Genomic DNA, 20693 nt, shown 5'->3' on the forward strand with positions numbered 1-20693 from the left:
AATGAACATCGTTGTGCTGCACCAGGTCACTGTATTCTTTTGAAAAGTATTGTAAAACAGCCTTAAAAAGACAATGTTGCAAGCTAGAAGTTGAGCGTATGTAGTTCTCATCACAATATCCACTGTATTTTTTTAAGTCCCCAGACAATTTACCACACAGAACAGTCTAGCGAATGAAGCAGTGAAGTATTTTTAATGAAGGGTGTATCACCGCTAAATATGAAGCAATGCTTGTCTCTTTCCTTGTCATGGAGGAACCTCCGTCTGTAACAAACAAATTTACTTTCTGCACATCTCAACAATTTTTTTTTCAAAAAAGCCTTTTACCTGTTAAAAAATATTCTCTCCTATGGTTTAGATTAATGGTATTAAACACACAAATTCTTCTTTGAAAATTTCACCATCATAATATCTAACAAAGAGCAATAGCTGGGCAACGTCACTTAAATCAGTTGATTCATCCACTGAAAGAGACATGTATTTGGCGTTTTTTAAATTGGAAAGCAGTGCTGATGAAATCCTCATAAATTACCTCCAATCTTCGCATTGCCGTGGAATCCAAACAGGTGAACTTGCTTCACGTGGTTCACAATGTCATCTTTGTTTTTATTTCCGGCAAAAGGCTGCTCCAGCATTTCCAATGTGCACTCCTTCACAAGCGTGGCATCCAGACACACTTTTTCTTCTTAGCTAGTACCAACATTATCCGAGGAGAAGCAGCTGTTGCTTTTTCCTGTACAGTCTCTGATGTTGTGAGAACATTTGAAATGTGATACGAAGACTTCAAATGTTCAATTCTGTCATGTCTTGCAACATTGCCAGGAGCATAGGCCACATAGAAGCTACTGTGCTTTGATTCAAAGTGGCGCCTCATGTTGATGACCTTACTGGCAGATACAATGGTTTGGCATATTAAACACAAAGGTTTTGCATTTAAATGAGGTGGCATAATAAAAAGAAAATCCACTGTCCAGTTTGGGTTAAAAGTTCAGTTTTTGCTGTCGACTTTGCTACATTTACTCCCACTTGCATTCATTTTTTGATCCATTTCTATCAGTAATGAAAACATGGGTGGCATCCTATCTCAAATGTAGCCGATGCTATTGTAAGAACTTAAGATCCAATAAGCAGTGTTTAATTTAGTGCTGGGGCTGAGCCCTAGCACCTCTTTCATTACAAACTAAGCACTGTCAGTAAGTTACTTACTAAGGAAGTCATAGGCAAATATAGGCAGGGCATTATTGTTCATGAATTTAATTATAAACATTTTTTAAGGTGAGCTGGCAGGCCACACAGGAAGCCTTGCTGGGTCACATTTGGCCCACAGGCTGCCTACTGAGGATCACTGGACTACATCATCTTTTTTTTTTCCCAAATACAGAACAGAAATATTTATTGAACACTCTGCCTTTTCTTTATTATTGATAATTCTACCATTTTCATCTAGTAACTGACCAACACCATTGTTAGGATTCTTTTTGTTCCTCATATACTTTAAAAGCTCCTTATTGTCCTTAACTCTGCTGCCCAGAGATTTTTCCTTGTGTCCCTTTGCTTTTCCTATCAGCTTTCTACAATTCCTAACTTCTGATTTATATTTATTACTATTAACTTTTCCCTTTTCTTCTGTTTGTTATGTATTATATTTTTACATTTCATAGCTGCCTTCTCTCCCCTCTAAAGTAGGGCAATTATTTAACCAATATGGCTTTCTTCTTTGATTGTAGGATTGTGGCTTTGGGGGCATCTGGCAAGTTTTCTTAAACAATTCCCAATTATCTTTCTCATTTTTCTGATTAAATTTTTCCTTCCAGCCGATTTGGCTCATATTGTTTTCATCTTTGTGAAATAGGCCTTTGTAAAGCACCAACTAAGATATATTTATCTCTGATGAGGACTTTATTCTGTTTGCATATTATAAATGTAAACATGTCATGATCACTTGTACCTAAGTTATGATTAACTTTTAGATCTGTGATCACTTCTTTATCTGTCAAGATGAGGTCTAATATAGAATCACAGAAAATTAGGGCTGGAAAAGACCTTGAGAGGTCTACAAATTCAGTGCACTGTGCTGAGGCACAAGGGAGTAAACCTGGACCCTCCCTGACAGGTATTTGTTAAACCTGTTCCTAAAACCTCCAAATGATGGTGATTCCACACCCTCCCTTGGAGGCCTACTTTAGAGCTTAACTATCCTTGTAGTTGGACAGGTTTTCCTAATATCTAACCTAAATATCCCTTGCTGCAGATTAAGCCCATTACTTCATGTCCTATCTTCAGTGGACATGGAGAAGAGTACACCACAGTCCTCTTTATAACAGCCATTAACATATTTGAAGACTATCATCAGGTTCCACCCTCAGTCTTCTTTTCTCAAGACTAAACATTCCTCATATGTTCCTTAAATCTTTCATCACTTTTTTTTTTTTTTTTGCTTTCCTTCAGATTCTCTCCAGTTTGCCCACATCTTTCCTAAAGTGTGGCACCGGTACTCCATTTGAGGCCTCACCAATGCTAAATAGAAAGGGACAATTACCTCCCGTGTCCTACATATAGCATTCCTGATAATACAATATTAGCTTTTTTTTTCTTCCAAACTGCATCATGTTGTAGACTCATACTCAAATTGTGATCCACTATAACTCCCAGAGCCTTTTCAGTAGTACCATCACCTAATCAGTTATTCCCCATTTAGTTGTTTTGCAATTGATTTTTCCTTCCTAAGTGAAATACTTTGCACTTATCTTTATTGAATTTAATTTTGTTGATTTCAGAACAATTCTCATTTTTTGTAGGCAGTTTTGAATTCTAATCCTGTCCTCCAAAGCACTTGTGACCCCTCCCAGCATTGTCATATACAAATTTTATAATATGCTCTCCACTCTATTATCCAAGTCATTAATGAAATTATTGAATAGTGCCAGATCCAGAACCCACCCCTGCAGGATCTCACTAAACATGCTCTCCCAGTTTGACAGTGAACCATTGATAACTACTCTTTGAGTATGGTTTTCAACCACTTGTGCACCCATTTTATAGTAATTTTATATAGACTACATTTCCCTAGTTTGCTTAGGGTTCCTAATTTTGACATCTGGAACTATTTCAAAAGCCTTACTAAAATCAAGATACATCACATCTACTGCTTCTCCACCTATCCACTAGGCCAGTAATCCTCTGTCAAAGGAGATTACTCTGATTTGGCATGATTTGTTCTTGATCAATCCATGCTGTCTATTGTTTATATTTTTCTTATCCTCTGCGCACTTACACATTGATTATTTAATAATTTATTTTACTATTTTTCCATGTACTGAGTATACATTGGATGCAATGCTTCTTGAGTTAAGAAATTGTTATTTATAACACATAGTAATTCCATGGATGTCTTAGTATTGGCAGCATGAGACCACCAGCATATGTCGTTCAGATTGAAGTCTCCCATGATCACACAGCTTTTTCCCCTACACATTCTAGATAGGTGTGTAAGGAGCTGGTCAGCCTGTTCCCTAGGGTGACTTGGTGGTCTGTAGCAAACACCAGCTACTACCCCATCTTGTGCTTTATCTGTTAGGACGTTGATCCATAGGTATTCAAGAACATTTCCTTTTGCCCACTTGATCCTTCCTAAATAGGTTATAACCATTGATTTGAACATTTCAATTATGGAATCAGTAACACGAGAATCAGGTTTCAGTAATACCGACTAGATCAAATTTATGCTCATAAATGAGCAATTCCAGTTCCTTTTGTTACTCAGTTTTCATATCTTCCCCCCCTCCACACATACACACACACACACACGCACACACTATGGTCATCAACATGTTTGGAACCTTTTGATCCACAACACAGTTCTCTACCCCTTATGCTAAGGGAGTAAATGGTAGCAGTAAAAGACTGTAACCTTTGTATGCACCTGCCACTAGAGGTGGATGAAGATGCACAATTGGCCAGTGGGTTTCACAGCTATTTGCTAAACAGCAAAGCAATGTTGAAACTCGTGAATAATGAGTTCTAGTCCAGGTTGTATAGGGGAGTGTTCTGTAGTAGTTTATAGACCCACTCCCCTGCTGCTATACCCTTCTCCCCATTTTATTTTCCTCTATTCCTGGCTTCTGCCCCTGCGTCCCCCTCCTAGCTCCTGCTCCTATCCCCAGTTACCGCTGCCCCGTTCCTCACCCTTCTGCATCCAAGTCAGGTTATTTCCTCCCTCCTTTTCGTGGTAACCCAACACCAGGAGGGGGAGCTTTGAGACACAAGACAGACAGACAGTTGCCAGTCTCTTTCCTGTGCCTAGTATCACAGTGTCCCCTGGAGGTTGGTAGGCGCAATTGCAGGGGAAGTTTTGCAAAATAAGTTAGGCAAAATTACAAGCAACTAAAAGCAGTTTTTATAATGGAAGTGATGGGCAATCCGAGCTATAGGTGTAGCTACCTGCACTGCCTATAAAAAGAGAGAAAGAGAGAGGTACCTACCTACACATATAGACAAACACACACAAATGAATGTTAGGGTTCTAGTATAAGTATTGTAAGGATAATGTAAGCTTGTGTTTGAGCCATTTCCAGATTTATGCTTTAACCTTCCTGTTAAATAGCTTTTTATAAAGTCATTTAGTACATTGATGACAATTTTTTGAAGGATGGTCAGAAGTTATACTACGATTAACCATCATCCTAATTGGTCCTTGTCCTGATTAATATCAATTTCTTTTTTCTATAAAAGTGATAGAGAAACATGATATTTTTATTGTTTCTAATAAATCATTTTTTGATTTGAACATGCTGGCATTTATAAGAAACTAACTGTTCACTGGGTAATCTGCAATGTCTGGTATTCTAAAATAAAGACGTGCTGTATCCCTGGCTCATTCTTTTCTGTGGTGAGTCACTGTTATTTCTGGGAAATGTTGATTACTACTCTACTTATGGTAGAATGAAGCAGAGTTCAGCTAGTATTTTATGGTTCTAAGTGGTGTAATTATCAGGATATTTAAAATATATCACTGTGGGGAAAAGTACATCATGGACTTTACCTTGAGAACACAGATTCTATGAAATGCAAATAATGTAATATATTCATATTTCCACAAAGTTAGCTTATACAGTTTTCACATACAAAACAAGGAACCCAGCAAGGCCATGGACAGAATATGGCAAACAAAATTCATTATAAACTCAGTAATCCATATTGTCAAGAATAATTTGAACTATTCACACAGAACATAATGTAGAGGTAAAATTAATTGTAACTAATCAAGAAAAGGACCAAATCACCACCTTCTGAAAGGGATGACTTGATTCTGTATGGCCTGCTGGAGCAAGTTTTTTAAGAACATGCCTAACTTTAAGCATGTGAGTAGTGTCATTGACTTCAACAGGAACATTTTTGTATTTAAACTAGGTGTGTATTTAAGTAACTTGCTGAATCCTGGCCTAACTGGGTGGAGCTGCCCTGCTTGTTCAGGTTGTGAACTGTGATGCTTGAGCAAACATTGCTAGGACAATCTTGATATTTCAGTTATGTTCTGGCTTTTGAGTGCCTGATTTTTATTACTTTAGTATTGCTTTAATGCTATTTTATTTGCTTTTCAGAAGGAAAAGAGGGATCAAAGGTAATGGTTTGTGAATTGCTTTCTCTGCAGCTGTTTTGCTTTGCACTTGGAGCTTGAAAGTTCTTGTTTTTATTTTTTCCAGTGCTGTTCACCTTCTACAATATATATGTTCCAGAATTTTTTTTTGGTAAGTTCTTTGTACCGGCAAGTCAACATATAGTGCTTGGACATCTAGTGCTTCTAATACTTTAGTGTGCACCTGGGACCTCGTCCAAAGCCCACTGAAATGAACAGGCAACTCTGCTTTCATCTCAGTGGGCTTAACTTAGATTCTTGTAAAGCAAACTCAAAGAAAAAGCTTATATAACTGAAGGACCTGATGCTGGAGTGTGCAGGTACACCCTTGCTGGATTAGGGCCTAAAGGCACAGGGAACTATTTTCTGGTTAGGAACTTATATCTGAGCACAGGTCTTGCATGTACTCCTATAGTGGTTCTTTATAGCACCATTTCCCAAGTTTTAGTTGTGAGCCCTCATTTCAACACATTGGTAACTTCTGAAATACCTGCCTTTTTAACTGAAATTTTACATGCTGGCTGTCTCCCCAAAGGTTTTTGATTTTTTTTAACTGAACAAAATCCCCCCAATGCTTTGAATTCAATAAGATTGGGGTAAAATATATATCTCATCAATTGAAAAAAAATTAGTCGCACTTTAAGACAAATTATAGTGAAAATAACTGAAGTACTGAGCTTGACATGGACATAGCTGTTTATCAGGCACAGTGCCTGTGGTTGGTTTGGAAAAGATTCATTTCAATTTTAGCTAAGTTATAACCATTTGAGAATATGTCCTTTAAATCTATAGAGCCGATGTGTGCATAAACATAAGAGCACTATGCACCATTGAGCAAACAGAAAGATTCACCTACATTAAAGATGGAAAGTTTGGGGAATTAGATGGATTGTGAAGAAGGAAAGGAAAGGGAGCACACTACTACTCTCTTTCCTTTCAAAAATCTGTTTCAAATGAAATTTCAAAATTCAGTGCTTTGTTTCAATTTGGAATGAAAACAAATTTTGAAATAATGGAGTTTCCCGCTCCAGCTGTAGCAATATTTATTATTTGCTAAACCTTGTTTGTGGACCATGTGGAAGAAGTGTGTTTTTTTAGGAAGGATTTGCAAGGAGACATTGAGGAGCGGGGAGCAGACTGGAATATGGAAGCATATGGGTGGCATGGGAAAAACCAAGATGATGAGAGTAGGACAAAGAAACTACAGAAATGGTGAGGAGACTGGTGGAATGAAGAGGGGTGTGATGAAAACAAAAGAAGAGATGTAGATGAGATGGACTTGTGTAGGGCTTTTAAAGCAGTAGAAAAGAAGTTTAGTAAGGGTGGAGGGACAATGAGAGAATTAGAAGAGGTGAGTAAATGAATTGAGCCTAGGGAGAAGAGGATTATTTTCACTGTACTGTGTTAAGTGAACTGGAGGGGATGGCAGAAAGAAAGAAAGAGACTACTGTAATTAAGGTGGGAATAAATGGGAGGGTATGAATAAATGTTTTAACCATAGACACATAAAGGAATTAGGTCAGATTCTTGAATGTTGTGGAGGAAGAAATTGCAGGATACGATAGCTAGCATATGTAGTGAAATGGGTAAAAAGAGTAAAAAATGATCCGAAAGTAATCCACCTGGGTGACAGGGAAAAATTATGTTGCTACAAAAATAGAGAAAGGACAGTTACTTCCTCTTCCAACCCTGAGGATAAATCCCTAGCATCTCCATTAACATTGTGTGTTTGTTGGCAAATGATGACTTTTTCATAGCTGTCAATGTATATGTGAAAATTATCTCAATAAAGCTTTTCTTTTTCAGAAAATATCACTTACTATGAATGGGGAGGTGTTCCTTGTTTATGCTGATAGGACAGAAAAATATCAGATATGATTGCTTTGTAGTTTTGTATTCTCATGAAATATGTTAATGTTGGAAATGAACATACATGGATGAACAAATCTAATTAGAAAAGTCACAATTTCATAATCTACCATTGATAGATCTAAGATGTTCTTCAGTTTGGTATCTAAGCACTGTGCAAAATAAAGGAGTGAGAGAGAATGGGATTTTCAAAAACACCTAAATGATTTGAGCACAAATCTCATGGAAAGTCAATGCAACTTGTGTTCCAAAATTGCTTAGGAACTTTTGAAAATCCCACCCAGAATCTGAAACAAAAATGTCTCTCCGTTCATCTGTGGACAAGTAGGTGTGAATTGAATCCTTCTTGGGATTTTTTGTGAGGTGTTGTTGATAGGAGAGATCGCCAGGAAAGCGCTTCTTAAAAGCGCTTCTTAAAAAGGTGTGCTGACAAAATTTATGCTGACAAAATTCACGGTTTCAGGACTTATCAGAAGAAAATCTCAATACTATTTCTCAATCACAATTTACCCTATTCAGCAACAATGTTCCTCTGCTTTCTTTACAGAAGAGTCCAAGGGCTTCTTTCATCAAGATAGTCAGTTCATGCAATGGACAAAGGAGGCAGGATACAAATCCAGATCTGAATTAGCTTTAGGCTAATGTTTGGGTTACAGGGCAAATCAGGGCTAGATTTTAGTTTCAATAGATGTTACCAGATGGTCTCATGAGATTTCCACCTCAAATTGTGGGAAACTCAATTTACAACTAATCTCACAAGATTTCTACCATCTTGCATAGTGAAAATATCTTTGTTGACTAGAATTTAACTATTTTGGGTTGAAATCCTGTGTCTATGACTGTTCTTGCAAGACTTTGGTTCCCTCTAGCTGGAACATGAAAAGAATGACCTTCTGGTTTTAGACCTGACCTAAATTTAAAAACTTACTCAAAGCTAGAAGTTTCAAAGGGCGTCCTTGAGATTTGGATCTGAACTCCACCTGCAAAATAAAAAGGCATTGGGATTTGAAACTTTGATTTTGTGTTATATAGTTATTACACTAGAGTTCAGCAAAAAATGTTGGTTTACATCAACAGGGTTTTGTATATTTTTTTCTTCAGTTTCAGTCTGTATTTTTGCACCCCCTGAGCTTCACACTGAATTTCAGATTTTCCAGCTTTTCTAATATGATTCGCAACCTCTGAAATATGCTCAGTAAATTCATATAGCCTTATAATTAGTGGCCATATTTTAATCTTCATATGTCCATCATTGGACAGGAAAGGATGGTTCAACTAAATTATACATTTGGTAGTGGAGTGAAACTAGAGAAACAGCTTTGTCTGATCATGGACAAGAGACACTTTTGAATCTGGGCTAGACATCTGCTGCTAAGCTGTGGTTACACAGAATTATGTTTCTTTTCCCCATAACTAGCCTTCCAAGAGCTAAATTGTGCTCCAATTTACATCAGTATAAATAAATAATAACTCCATTGGTGCTAGTGGTATTACTCAAGATTTATCTTTCTTTAAATTAGAGTATTATTTGGCTGTAAGGTTGCATATGAAAAAGCAGAAGTTGTTGCAAACTGAAATAATTTTGTCTTACTTGCTGGTAGAAATAGACCTGTTTTTCATGAGCTTTCTAGACCAAAACAGTCTGGGTTATCTTCAGATAAACACCCAGATAGCCACCAACCCTTTTGAAGGTCACTCATCACTACTTACTCATTTACCTACCAGTCTCAACCTCCAATCTTTCTCTGCTGAAAATGCCACACTCTCCTTTTCATAATGTAATCCTGTTCTGTGCCATATAAGATCTCTTTGTCAGAAATATTAGGAAGTGTATTTCAATTAATTCTTTTATAAAGAATAATACTTAAAAACAACTACTTTAAACTGAGGTTGTATTTTTAATGGCTTTTTTCTGGTTTTAACATATGTCCAGGGAAATGGGTGCGAACCACATGGCTAGAAAGGATGAATGCAGTATAAACCATAGACAAAGTGATAGAGAAAAAATAAACTAGTATCATAGATGATGCACCTAGCTCCTAAAATATACTACACAATGAATGTGCATTTTAAATCCAGGTGATTGAATTCTTTCTTCAACATTTATTAAAGCTATCTTCTTGTTTAAGTTACAGTTCCTCAAGTGGTTCTGTAATTATAGAATCATGGGATTGGAGGGATTAGTTCTGATTTCACACTGGTTTTACTCTGGTGTTACTGCATTGACTTCAGATGATTTACATCAGTGTATATGAGATCAGGCCACAAATTAAGGCTGTGTTGTGCGGGGGTTATTTTTGTTTGTTTTCACTCTGCTAAAAAATGAGAAATTGAACCTATTTGGAAAGAGAGTGCTTAGGTAATTCCTAAGGACCATAGAGTATACACCCTGGCTTCTGCTCAAAAGAGGTCATGGACCAGGTCCCAAATCCAACTGAATTATTTCTTTAAAACTTGGCTAGACGAGGAAAAGCTATTTTTCCCATTGCTCTGTCTTGAGCTCTCATAACTAGTACACAGGGCCCCAAGAGCCATTATGATTTACCAAATGAATACCAGGCTTTTCAAGGAGTTGTCTTGATATAGGCTTGCCTGATAGATGATGATGTTGTAAAATATACAAGGGATGTGTTAAATTTCAGACCATAGTTTTGTGTGGTTATCTGAGAATAATCCCTTCATATTTTCCTGTATTTCAGAGCATGTTCTTGGATGGGTCTGACTGTTATGGGAAAAAGTCCACATATTGTGTGATTCCACAGCCTGGATACTTACTGGGGAATCCACCTTTTGCTGTGGAATGGTGCTCCAGATTCTGAGCTTTCATTTTAAAATAAAAATTGTTTCTAATCCACAAGTTATATTCATAACCCATGAAAATGTGAACTGAGCGTAAACTGGTGCAATGTTGTCGTCTTGGGTCCATAGACAACCTAATACATAGCTCTGAAAAGATCACATCTGACTGGGGGTGTTAATTCTGAAACTTAAAGATGATGACTTTAGCATCAGCACTGTTAATTCTCTCACGACCATTCCTTTTAACATCAGCATCCAACAAATGTGTTTATTCTAATTCAAAACTGTCTTACATCTCTCCGCTGGAGAGCTTAATACTAAAATAAATAACACATGGGCTAATGAGCTGATTGTATTAATTTTTTTTACTGAATTAATTAAAAACTGGGGTTTATAATTTGATTTAAATGGATCTATATCAAAATTTGTAGTCTCCTGTACCAGAATGCCCCAAGTCTCAGGGGACCTGCCACGTGCTTTAGGAACAGTATGGAAATATGTATACAAAAATCTTTGTCTGTTCCGCTTCCCAACTTCTGTCTCAAACCTACCTGGTAGATTTATTGCTTGATTTCACTTCAGTAGTCTGACTCCCTGTGTGATTTCCAAAAGTCTGCAGGAAGGAATCAGCACTTATTGCTGCAAAAGATTATGACATCATAGAGGTTAAAAAGAGAATGAATGATGTGGTTAGCCAAGCATTCAATATTACTGGAGGAGGGGATTATATGGAAACATGGCTTTTCTGTCAGACGGAATGAATGAGATATATAATTTGTTTTGTCCTTCTCTTAAAAGGACAAGGGAAAGGAGACAATCTGTCTTAATAAGGGCATGCTTTGAGCATCAACCAACCAGAATATAATATTTTTTGAACATCCATATGTGATCTCATTTTTAAATTAGGATATTGAACTAAATTTAATGTATCAATTTATAAATCAGTCAGTTAAATTAGCCAATTTTATACTGATAAATGGGAGTTAATAACAATTATTACCTTCTGAGCCATAAGGCACTGATTCCCAAATCAGTTGTATGATTTATAGATTACAGACATAATTTACAAGTTTTCATTTACATGACTTATATCCCTAATGTCTCAGGAATTAGTCCTATATTTTATGAAAGAAACAGTGTTAAATATCATGGCATAACAATAAAACCAATTGAATTCACAACTCAGGGTGACACTACATTTTTAACCCCTGCTGCTGCTGTTCATAAGGTTCAGTGAGGAGAGTTAAAGACAGAATTGTAGTCTTAATATTGAATGTCACGACTATTGATTGTGCATGACCTAACCTATGTGTTGTACCTGTGGATTTTTTTTAAAGCAGATTTCAATGGCAGGCAGTTGTGCAACAGGCCATTTATAATGGAAGAGATAGGAGTTTGCTCTTGTGGAAATTTCACATTGTTCCTTGCACTAGACACACTCAAATATATTTTGAGGTAAATGAATATCACAGAACTTACATTTCTTGGTACATTTCTACATAAACTTTTAACTCTCTATTTCTTTGCGATCCAAGTTTGCACCCATTAATGTCAATGAGGTTTTGCCACACACTACAAAGAAAGCAAGGATGGTCAATGGAGAATGTGTTGCAAATTAATATTTATTTTAATTTTTTTAAAAATTTTTTTCCTTTTACTGCTTACTTCCTGGCATCTGTTTGATTATTCTGTTCAGCACAAAATAATAGTGTCTTGTACTGTTCAAACCATGAAGAACTATTGAGGCCAGACTAATTGAGCTGTGGTTGTTATGAGGCTCAATTCATTAATTATAAAGCACTCTGAGATCCTGAGATCAAAGGTGGTCTAGAAATGCAAAGTACTATTATTATTATTATTACTATTTTATTAACTATTAGGATCTGGCTAGTAGCAAAAAGCACAGTACTATATCATGGGTAAGGCCAGGGTCCTGTGCACTCTGCAGAACACTGGACCTAGATAGTGCAGTGAGGCCTTCAGATTTCTGTAGCATATTGGAAATTCTATGGTAATAAGAGATGTAGAGAAAACTATTCAGAAAATGAGTTCATTATTGAATTATAGAAAACAGCATTGATTGTATTATTTGTTTGAATATGTAATTGAATAAAAACTTATGTTTCCATTTTGCCTCAGGATCTAACATTGACATGTCATAAAATTTCCATGATGGGGGGCCTTGCTGCAGACTTTAGGATCAACCTTTTCTTCTTGCTATGGGTGTGGATGAGTGATCTCTACTTCATCTCTTTCTACATGCTGGGAGATAGATTCTGTCTGATGTGGGTGAGATGAAAGCAAGAAGAACGATGGAGGGACACTCAGGGGAGAACAAGTGAGCAGGCAGCAGCACGTCAGAGTGGGAAGGGAGGGATCAGATAATCAAAGATTATTCATAATGGCTGCGTGTTGATAGCACTTGTCAGCTTCAGTTTGCAGACTGATTTAAAAAACAAAACCAACAAAATAATCTCCTGGTGGCAGGGATTTGGGACTGATAGCTTGCAGCCTTGTTCAGCATCCTTGTCAAAATCCTAGCTGACTGGTAAGCAATGTCTCCTAGCTCAGGAAGCAAACTACCTCTGTACAGTAGAGAATATGTCCAGTGAAGCTTTCTGGGGAAAGGAAAAATAGACAAAAGAGTTAAGCAGAGCACAGAATGGAAACTGAGTTAAAGAAAAATGTATTTTTCTCAGAACAAAAAATAATTTCCTGTGGCCAGCAGGAAGATTGCTGTACAGCTGGCCCAAAAGGCAGATTCTGTGCTGCCTGGACTGGCAGAAGTAACCAGGGTCAGGTTAAGGCTAACTTTATGCTCTTTATTTACCTTGCTATGCCTAGTTATTACAGAAACCACAGAAAGGAGGAAATCTTTGACACCTATTAAAATGGGATAGGGTGAATTGAAAAGCATTTGAGAGACTGACTTCTAACTCTTTCTCAAATATTACTTCTGCCATCAAATGTCAACAGCTAATCGATGTCCAGACCTCCCTGCACCTGTTTTTCATACTGACTTGACTGGATGGCTGCTCTAAGACAAGCCAGTCCCATAAACATAAAGGGAACAGTGAAGGATTTTTTTTTTCCACAAAACAAATTCTCTCTATCTGGAGTGTAACTGGAATTGCAGTTTGCCCATTGAAATAAACTGGGACTTTCATTTTATACCACTGTGCACTAGGGATGCGTACATTGTACCATTTTGTTGGATAGAGATATTAATGACCATAACCATGCTTATAATGGTGGTCATCACATGGTGGTGAGCATTTTAAGTGCCTGAGGCCCAGCCTGTTTTTCATCAGTCAGACTGTATGAAAAGAACTCTGCAAAAATTGCCAGAATTGTGGATGATTTAGTTTTGGTTCATGCATTTGTTATATACATATTACATGCATAATTAATTATATCAGAGTTTACTCCACCAGCAGTGGTCTGCCAAATATAATTTGATGAAAGCTCTCATGGCAAACAGCCTTAACCATGGTAATTTGGCTGTGCTACTAGTAATATATTTGTGCTACTATTAGCACATCACAAGACAATCAGTGAGTCTGTCAGAATCATGTCAATGGTACACACTATATGAATCACAACCTACTTAAATATAAGATAACTAGACATAAGTGAAATATAAACTAACCCAAAACTATAAATATAATCCTAGTAAAACATAAAAACCTCTAAATAAACCTAATGAAAAAAAGTTCCAGTGTTTAATAGACCTAACAGGAACTAGGAAAACTAGTTTAAATATTCCAGTGTTACAGCTGGGGCAGCCAAACCGCTGTCATTTGCACACCTTTATTTTGGCCCCCAATCTGAAATTGAATTTATGAATCATTTAAGTGAAATGGAAGCTTGGCAGAACTTCAGGGTTTTTTTTTCCAGCCCTCTGTAATGATATGGGATTCTAGATAATACAGTTTCCCTTAATACACCTTCCAGGATGTTAAAGAAAGGATTTTTGTTTACAAGCTCTGGCCAGTCTGGAGTAAGGATATTTCAAGAACTCTGGTCACCCCCCTGTTTTCAGGAATTTAAGAATCCATTTTAAACTTTGGCCTACACGGTCTTAAATGTTTGTTTCTGACAGTCTTAATTGTTGGGGTGGAGAGAGAATTCTCCTCAGCTGTGGTTCTCTTGTGCTCTGTCCTCTTTGGCCTTCAATGGGAAGAGGAATAAAGACTCCAGGTAGTCTGCTCCACATCAGCTCCCTGCATGCCTCTTTCTGTTCCTCTTAGGAGGACATCCTTCATCATTCACACATACACCTACCTTTATTGAGCAGCGTTCTTGGGAGGAGGGCGGGGGGGTTGTATCCCAGTGTGCTGCAGATTAGCGTTCTGGGTGCTTTGATAGAATTATTAGTCTATGCCTTTAAAAATTATGTGATGGCCATATTAGGTCTGTGTGCTCTGTGGAAAATGAAAGTAGTATGTTGCAGACCTTCATCTTGACTGTCAGGGGTCAGTTCTGTGCCATCAGAGTGAATCTGTCTCTGACTGTTTTATCTGGAAAGGAGTAAGACAATACGACAGAAATGCATGTAGAGTGGTGAATAGCATGGAATGCCATGTGAGATCACTCCTCACAAGTGTGAGGGAACATGTAATGAATTCAAAAGGCATCAAGTTTAAGACAGAAAAAAGAAAACACGTCTAGTCTATGTATTCAACTTGTGGATATCATTGCCACATTATATTAATTAAGGCAAACATTTTATATAGATATGTTTATGTGAGTATAAATAGTGAGGGATAAAATTACAGAAACTTGTTAGAATATTTCCCTCCATGCTAGAAGAATGTACAAATACAATCGGCAAATTAATATATACATGTTGTTGGCATCTATGAGAGAGAATAGCAGACTGCTGGCAATTTCTAGGAGAAGGCTCTACATGGGAAGATATTATGGACGTTTAGGTCTATAGGATACAATTAGATCACCAGGAAACAATGTTAGTTTGAGTGCTGTAGAAGAAGCAGAAAAAGAGGAAATCAGAGGAGGGAATGACCATTGTCCAGGGGCCGGGCCTGGATCTCCAAGGCACAGACAGACTTCAGTGACTTGCCCAAGATCACACAGGAAATCTGTGGTAAAGCAGAGATTCAACCTAGGTCTTCCATGGCTTAACCTAGGGTCCTAATCACTGGACCATCCTTCTTATTGATATTTGATCTGTTCATTCTGCTGTATTTGTCACAATATTTCCAATTAGAAGAATTAAGATTGGGATTTTCAGAGGCACCCCAGGCAATGAGAGTTGGCCACCTGACTCCCATAAACACCAAGTTGTTGTTTTTTATTCATATTTATAAGTGTCTTAGAGATTGTAGAAGCAGCAAAGAATCCTGTGGCACCTTATAGACTAACAGACGTTTTGCAGTATGAGCTTTCGTGGGTGAATACCCACTTCTTCGGATGCAAGACTGTATTCACCCACGAAAGCTCATGTTCCAAAACGTCTGTTAGTCTATAAGGTGCCACAGGATTCTTTGCTGCTTCTACAGAACCAGACTAACACGGCTACCTCTCTGATACTTAGAGATTGTAGTCTTAGATCTTCTGCACAAAACTAGAAAAACTATAGGAAAGCTTCCCAGACTATAGAGTGATCATGGAAAATAACCCTTTTACTTATTCATTTATTGTTTGGCTTAACATGAGACACTTTGTGATGGACCAGTTTCAAAACTGCAGTAATGCTAAGGGAGAGGAAAACTCAGTGTATTCTCACATATCAGTATGTGTGGAGGCCAGTGGATTGTTTTACAACCTGTCACCCCTTTTGAACAGCATGGGTCTCCACATGGTTTTGGCACTATTCCCAAAAGTATTGCACCAGGAAAGTGGAATTTTCACCTTCTGGAATGCTGATTGGTTGATGCTGGAAGATGTCATTCCCTTCTGGAGGCAACACTTCTGGGAATGATATCATGCAATATGATTGTTGGGAAGACACAGGAATTAGAAGGTATTTTTCTCTCATTTGTTGATAGTAGATAATTAAATTCTCTTCCCATCACATCTGTTTAATATCCAACTCCCGTGGAAGATTTATATTTTCTTGAAATGGAAGAGTTAAAGGAGGGAAAAGTTTTACAGAGTACTGTAAATGGCATGTTTTGCTGGCAAACAGGAGCAAACTTGCTCGGATTTCTTCATTAGAGCCTTGCCATTTAAGCCATCAGCGGCATTTTGTGAAGACATCAAACATGTGTATACCAGATGCCAGCAAGCAGAGCAGCACTAAGGACCTGACTCAATTTAACAATAATCTGTGGACAGCGGGTGTGAACCTGAGCTGGGCCAACACCTCATCAGACTGCATGGCTAATTGATTTCAAAATTAGACTTGGTATTTCTGAACAATAATCTTAAAAGGCAGCAATAAAATACATCAGAATCCTTTGAGCTAGCCAAGCTTTCATCCAAATGGCTTATTACAAAGAGCTGGCACACCTGAACTTTGGCATAGACAAATAAATCCCAAAACAGCAAATGGAAACCACATTTGGCACTGGAGGTTTGTCAAAAGAAGTTTGTAGTCATCAGGAAACAAGATTTTGAATTCCCCCCCTTTAGTGGCAGGAAATAATTCACTGAATGTGTTTCACAGTGACTGCTGTGATTTATGCAATAAAAATATATATAATAGTTATGAGGGGGCTTTTTTGTGCAACACACAATCTTTAGGATACCAGAAGCCGAAAAAGCACAGCAAGGGTTACAGTTGCCCCAACAGTGATAACTTAATCGCATGTGTAGGCCTTCCCCCTTTGAACTCTAAATGGCTGCTTTGTGGCATCAGGGTCCAAAAGGATTTAGATCTGACTTTTGTGTGGCTACAATAAATTATACCCAACTATCTGAGAAATGCTTGGAATCTTATCTCAAAGAGAGGATGGGGGCAAACTGAGATTACAGTTTCTCATTTAAGGGATGACATAAATTCTCAGTACAAATCTTTCCTGGAGTTAACATTTCAGAACAGGTACATTTGTTTTTCCTCTTTCTATATTATTATACAAGAGGCTCTTTTCTATAGTGATTTAAGGTATCGGAGATGTGGGAGCAGACAAACCAACTCATTAAATGATATTAGTTTATCAGTGCAATAATGATTGAAAAAGTGCCTTTTTCACTTACTAATATGATTGAAGAAGGGACAGAACAAATCTCTGGTAGCAGCAGCTGATACATGGGGTATCTTAAAACTGCTTGGATAGTCTAGAGAAATTTATTTATAGTTAGGTTTAACTTCTGAAACTGATTTAAAAAAACTGAGATGGGTAAGAAGCAACTGAGGCTTACAACAATGAAATGGTCTAGGTGGTTCTTAATTATTGCCATTGTGTTTAAAATGCAAATAAATGCACTGTTTTACCATGCTGACAGTTGGATGCCTGCGGGCATTGAATCCAGGAGAGTTTTGTGCACCGAGCTGCTGGGCTTTTGAATTCTTAATTTGGCGGTTCTAAATTACATTAATATTTGTAAGCTCTCTCTTAAGACCACACCAAACAGCAGTGAGTTAACTGCATCTGAGCTGCAAGCGTACATTTTTGAACTGCCTGCAGTTTCTTCATTCACACAGATTCTGTCTGATTTTTAATTTTAAGACATGGACAGAGTCTAATATTATTTACAATGATGACAGTCCAGATTTAGTCTGGTTTTACACTGATTTAAGTGAAATCAGAATTTATAGTCTGACATTGCACCTAATTAGTTAAAACAAAGGCCTGATTCGGTTACACCAGTTAAAAACAGATATAACTCTATTGACTTAATAGAGCTACTCTGAATTTGCACTGCTGTGAGAGGACAGTCAGACCCTGAAGATGCATCTTTTCTTCCTTGCAAAGTTTCAGGTCTGTAGTCTTAATTACCTTACCATTGTTCCTGTATTATTTGATCCTACCAATACGTAATTTTGATTCCAATCGACTAGATGTTTTAGATCCCTTTCTATTAGTGTACTGTATTCCAGCCCGGGTTAATTTAAAGATATTGGCGTTCTCTAACACATTTCCCCTGAACTCTATAAGTAAGTGAGTAATAAATACCAGTAATATTCATATTTTGGGGTAATTTTAATGATCCTTTAATTATTTGCAAAGTCGGCTCTTTAGTGCCCCAATCTACTATGAGAGACAATTTCTGATTTTCTTCCTGAAATACTTTTCTTTGTACTAAGTGCTACTTTGTCCTATCCCCATCTTAACGTCTAATTATGTTTGTATTAATGCTCATCTCCTTGAATGTCTTCAAAATCAAATATAAACAAACTTAAATGAATGACAGATGTACAAATAAGGATAGTATGGGCCAAATTCTGACCTTAGCTACATCTATGAAACCCCGCTGACTTCAGCAGGGGTTGCGTAGGTGTAAATGAGGGTAGATTTGACTAAATTGTTTCACTGCTCATGACACTTTCATCTGTTCATGTAGTACGAATTCTGATGGCAAAATCCCCGCTGCTGTGGGAGAATGACAGTTCCAAAAGTTGTCTTGAGTCTCCTGTTCTCCCATATGGACTCTTCAAGTTTTTCTCCTAATTTTATATGTATATGCAAAACAAAGAAACACATCAAAGTAGCACAATCAGCATAACAAAACACAATATACAAAGTCTTGAGCCAGCTGGTATTCTTACATGTTTTAGATTAGAGTCCAGAGTGTACTGACTAGACCACCACAGGAGAAAGGGCTATGCGACACTGTGAATGTTCCCATGCACCGTATTACAGAAACACCTGTGGCAAATTAATCTGTGAACATCCACTGTGAAAATTCACAAAGGTTAATGGCTTTTTCTTACCTCTGAAAGTGGGGTGGTCTTGTTATAGGGATGCTGTAAAAAACATATAGGGACACAGATTTCATTGTTTTGGTTTTTAATGTTCAAGATCAAAAATAAAAAAAATTAGAAAAATAGAAGAGACACAATGTAGAGCAAATATAAAAATATAGCAAATGTATGCATTATTTTGCTTGTAATCCTGTTTGCTGCATTCAAAGGCAGGAGGTATATGTCTACCACATTACGGCTCAAGAGAATATACATAGATCATATAAAAAGAAGCAGTTAACTTGATATGACCTCTTGGCTATTCACTGAGGGATTATTTTGCCCTAGAAAAGGGACTCAGGCCACATAAAATCACTAGTATGCATTTTTTCCCACTTAGCTGGGAGCCATTAACCTATGTGTACCTAGAACCTTCTACACTTCTGTAGCATCAGAGGGCTATTTTTTTGCTTGGTCTTTGGTCACTGTATACCTTGCTACAATGACGAGAGATTAAATTAGTCTGGAGTTCATTATTAAGTAGGCGTCATCCTCTAGGAGTTATAACAGTACCCAACAAATTGAGAGGTAATATGGACTCACTGATTAGGGCTTTAATTTTCTCAATCTACCAAAGAATTTGAACATGTCCATTAACTTCAGTGTGACTACACACACACTTAAGAATGGGCTGCCAAAATGTTGCCAAATTTCCCAGCTCTAATACTGTAGTTAAACTAGCTTTCCATTAGTTTTAAATGTTTTCATGCATTAGTCTTTCCTACCAATGCCACAAACAAAACTGCAGTTGTTTTCTAGGTGGAGATGAACAAACTGACTGCTTTTAGAGTGAAGCCAGGAATTCAAAGAGATAACATGACAGAAGTCAGAAAGTGATTATCTCAAGTTTTTACAGACTATTTGTATGTTGTTAGTTCCTTACATGCAAGTTCTGGAGGTTAGGATTATTAGACTATCAGTTAGTCTAACTACCTGACCTGGTGCCTAAATTGGTGGAAGATAATTGTTCAAAATGTGCAATATTCAGAACTTTTCTGAAACAGGCCTACCTCCACCAGCAACAGAACTTTGCTGTTTTGCTAGTATGTCTGATGTATATTGATAAAGGAAAAAGCCTTGGCAATAAAGGTTGGTTTGTAGTAATTATCATCCCTTATGTTCACTTCCTGTGTGCACACACTTACTCTGTGTGTCTGTTGCATCCTACATCTTTTTTAATGTAAGATTTGTATTTATTTTTTGTTTCAGATTTTAATTTAGGTGCTCGTCAGGATATCAATCCAAAAAGTAGAAAAAGAAGAGAGAGAATTCCAGTAAAACCAACTCCTCATATAATATCCAAATTAAATCTGAAGGGGCAGGAAAAAAGTGTAAGTAGTGTATACTTAAGAACAATAAATAAACAAGATTTGAAGAAACTGCATAGTTAAATCTCAGTACAACTTGATCAAACAAAAACCCTTGATTTTAATTTTGTTTTTGCATTTTTGAGTAATATGGAGATTTCACCTTCTATTTTAGCTCATAATATAGCAATATTACTATTATGGTATTGAATAA

General features: G+C 37.2%; 1 long non-coding RNA gene across 1 annotated transcript in view; it reads right to left on the reverse strand.

Moving 5' to 3' along the window:
* The window catches only part of LOC120405775, a 33459-nt gene extending 14285 nt beyond the window's left edge, over positions 1-19174 (reverse strand). The window contains exons 1-3 of the long non-coding RNA XR_005598858.1: positions 19143-19174; positions 10855-10942; positions 8433-8484 (exon numbers count right to left, since the gene is read on the reverse strand). This is a non-coding gene — a long non-coding RNA (uncharacterized LOC120405775). The remainder of the gene's footprint in view (positions 1-8432; positions 8485-10854; positions 10943-19142) is intronic.
* Between the last annotated feature and the right edge of the window lie 1519 nt (positions 19175-20693).

The sequence above is a fragment of the Mauremys reevesii genome, linkage group 5, assembly GCF_016161935.1.
Source record: "Mauremys reevesii isolate NIE-2019 linkage group 5, ASM1616193v1, whole genome shotgun sequence".
Taxonomy (NCBI): domain Eukaryota; kingdom Metazoa; phylum Chordata; order Testudines; family Geoemydidae; genus Mauremys; species Mauremys reevesii.